This window comes from Lolium perenne, chromosome 3 (assembly GCF_019359855.2).
Source record: "Lolium perenne isolate Kyuss_39 chromosome 3, Kyuss_2.0, whole genome shotgun sequence".
NCBI classification, from domain to species: domain Eukaryota; kingdom Viridiplantae; phylum Streptophyta; class Magnoliopsida; order Poales; family Poaceae; genus Lolium; species Lolium perenne.
This window is the reverse complement of record NC_067246.2, coordinates 97,185,471-97,188,778: the sequence shown is the minus strand read 5'-3', so window position 1 is coordinate 97,188,778 and position 3,308 is coordinate 97,185,471. Positions and strand designations below refer to the sequence as shown.

At 39.4% G+C, this 3,308-nt stretch overlaps 1 long non-coding RNA gene across 1 annotated transcript; it reads right to left on the bottom strand.

Moving 5' to 3' along the window:
• Window positions 1–609: 609 nt before the first annotated feature.
• Window positions 610–2,125, bottom strand: LOC127341956 (uncharacterized). Its single transcript, XR_007876060.1, has 4 exons — window positions 1,651–2,125; window positions 1,474–1,565; window positions 1,139–1,388; window positions 610–978 (listed from the first exon to the last, which is right to left on the bottom strand). It is a non-coding gene; the product is annotated as an uncharacterized lncRNA (long non-coding RNA).
• Window positions 2,126–3,308: the final 1,183 nt, after the last annotated feature.

Below are 3,308 nucleotides of genomic sequence, written 5' to 3'. Positions count from 1 at the left end.
AACACAGCAGCGAAATCTTTATTTTTTAGTAGAACACAGCAGCAAAATCGATCAGCTCAGACAGATCGAAGAAAGGCAGACAAATGAAACAGGTCGAGCCCAAATAAAGAAACCTTAAGCGAAACGGTGCACGGTAGCGCACGCGCGCTACCGAGCAGTTTCCGCCTGAAGGCATTAGTTGTTGGGCTAGGCCCACTGATCCCGCCTTTTGCCATTTCTTTCGTGCGCGTGACTAGGGGGAGTCTGCTTTCGCTCAAACAAAAGCGAGTCTGCTAGCGGCAGCAGTTTTTTGGACAGTTTTTTTGTTGTTTTTATAATGGTTTTCTATTTCGGTTTACTTTTTTGATTTTTTTACCCGTTTTTATTATTTATTTCTGTACCTTTCCATTTTCTTTTTTTTATTTCTCTTTTCTATTTCTTTTTCTTTTTCTTTCATCTTAAACTAGCAAAAAACCTGTGCGTTGCTACGGCGCAACCTAAAATTAAATGATTTAAATTATCAGTATTTTCAAATCCTTACGTAAATCGAATGCATAGAGTTCTTGATCAACGTGTCTTTTTGTACAGCCCAATAGTAAATATCATATAACATGAATTTTAAACAAGTAATAGTGAAAATCATATCTTGCCCAGGACTCTATTGCCATTGTCGCTGAGTAAAACATGTGGATGAACTCCTTAGCCCTATTCCAGCCCGACCGATCAGCATGTTCTTTAAATCAATGTTGTCACAAACATGAAGTAACAAATTACAACAGTTTACTCTTGTGCACGAAATAAATGTGGCCATCTAAAATAGCTCAAATGCAACAGCTATTCTGAAACTATTCACAACTAAAATTTCTTCAGAAGAAACTAATGCTGCTCACAGTATAAAATTAAATGTCATAACTGATGAATTCATCTGAATTCTACCACAATATAGATGATTTGTAGTTGAGTTTAACTTCATCAAACCAGCAGTTCTTCTCACTGTACCTGAATTAGTATCAAAATTTCAGTGTAATTGCTAGGAATAGGGAAACCAAGATGACTCTAGAACACAAACAATGTTAATGCAATCTAGAGTTCAGAGAGTAGCTACTCCCAGCGGTGCTAGCTAGCAGGCAAGGAAAAGGGGAATTGCTTGATCACGTACCAGGGGATCACGACCGCCCAGGGACACTCCTTCGCGGAGACAACATGCAAGAGCACATCAACATCAGATAACGAATGAGCAAACACTGATAGCAATAACGTCCAGGCAACCATGGAACTGTATAGCACAGTTAACGGCGCCTCCATGGAGGACGATATGTAGTGAAGAGGCGCACACGATGCGGCAAGGCCTTGCCTCCGCCAGCATGTGAGCAGCCACTGGTCAGACATGTGGATCTAGCATGGCGAGCCTGCGCAAGACACGATCCAAATCAGAGATTGTTCCAGTCCTGGGAAATACGAACCCATCGGTTCTCTGTTTCTTTGAATGCTTACACATGTAGATACATCAGCCTCATTAGAATAGAAGCCTAGCACCAACAGGCTCGCAAGTGCTTCTCATGAAGTTGGCGAAGCTCCATGGGCAGCTGCACAAACAAACAATTTCTTTTATGGGATTGACTTAGTAAGCTATGTGATCTGAACCAGCAACAACAAAACATGGGAACCAACCAACGCCAGCACTTTCAGTCGTCACTGCCGGCCCACCGCCGTGCCACAAGTTCCTCTCCAGGCCATCGACTTAATCGATTCCGCGATTGAGTCTGAAGGCAAGATCTTCCGATTCCCCCTGTTTCTGCATCCCATCGCTCGCCAGCGAGCTTCGAGCCGCCACTGCCACCGGGAACTCCGCGCCGCCACGGTCCTCCCGCCGCTGCTACAGACAGCGTGACCTGGCCATTGATTCGGTCGCCGGGAAGCTCGGCCAGGTCGAATCGGCTTTGACGTGATTTCATGAGCATCTCTCGACTGAATCCTTCATCGTGGTCTCGTGGATCTACGGTTTCTAGGGAGGAGACATATATGGGGTGGATTTCCATGGGGAGGGGGAAAGAATTCTCGATCTAATTCTATAGGATTCGGGTTCGGTAAGAACTGGTTCTCCTTTGACTTTCCGACCGAGAGGAAAGAGAACGCGGACATAATGAAAATATGGACTGCGGTTTGAATTAGCGAAAGCTGAAGGGTTAAAATGCAAAACGGCCTACGGACGACGGAACCCCTTTTTTGCTTTATTATTAGGTATAGATATAGATTACATGTCTTGTCTACATTCCAAAAAAAATATACATGGGTTAAAACATATTTAATGTTATCATATAAACATATTCCGTATTTTAAAAAATGTGCACATGGTTCCACAAATGTTAATGATATTAAAAAATCAAGGGGTTCAAAAAATGCTCATGGTTTCCTAACAAAACTTTTTGTTTTCTAAAAAAATATTATAGGAGTAAAAATAACTTACACCTGTTCAAGAAAACGTTCTCGGGGATTCAAAAAAAATCATGGTCTTCTAATTGTCTTTCATTTCCACAACGAAATTAGAGGAGTAAAAAATAATTGTTCACATGTCCGAGAAATGTTTTCGCGGTTTCAAATAATTTCATGGCCTACTAAATTATATTTATAGGATTACAAAAAACGTTCACCGTTTAGAGAAAATGTTTACCAGGGTTTACAAGATGTTCAAGGTTTTTCCAAAATTGTTCATCATCCAGGAAAATGTGTTCAGAGGATTACAAAGAAATATTCACCGATTCGAGTAAATATTCTTGGGGTTTCAAAAAATGTTCAAGTTTTTTGTAGAAATTGTTCATGGTCAAAGAAGAAATATCTTCAGAGGATTACAAAAATTGTTTGACGGCCCGAGATTTTTTTTTTTGGTGTTTCTATAATTATTCAAGGTTTTTCTAAAAAAAAGTTCATCGTCCATGAAAGTATTTTCAGCAGATCACAAAAATGTTCACCGGTTCGTGAAAATGTTCTGGGGGTTTAACAAAATGTTCGCAGATTTTCTAAAAATTGTTCATGGTCCAACAAAACATATTTTCATAAGATTATAAAAAAAATTCAATGCTTTTTCAGAAAAATTGTTTGTCATCCACGGAAATTGTTCAGAGTATTACAAAAAAAATGTTCTTAGGGTTTCAAAAAATGTTCAAGGTTTTTCTAAAAACTGTTCATGATGCAAGAAAATATATTTTTTAGAGGATTACAAAAAAAATGTCTCCATTTCGAGAAAATGTCCTCGAGGTTTCAAAATGTTCAAGGTTATTCTAAAATATTCTCATCTTCCACTAAAATAATTTGTTCACGGTGTTCAAAGA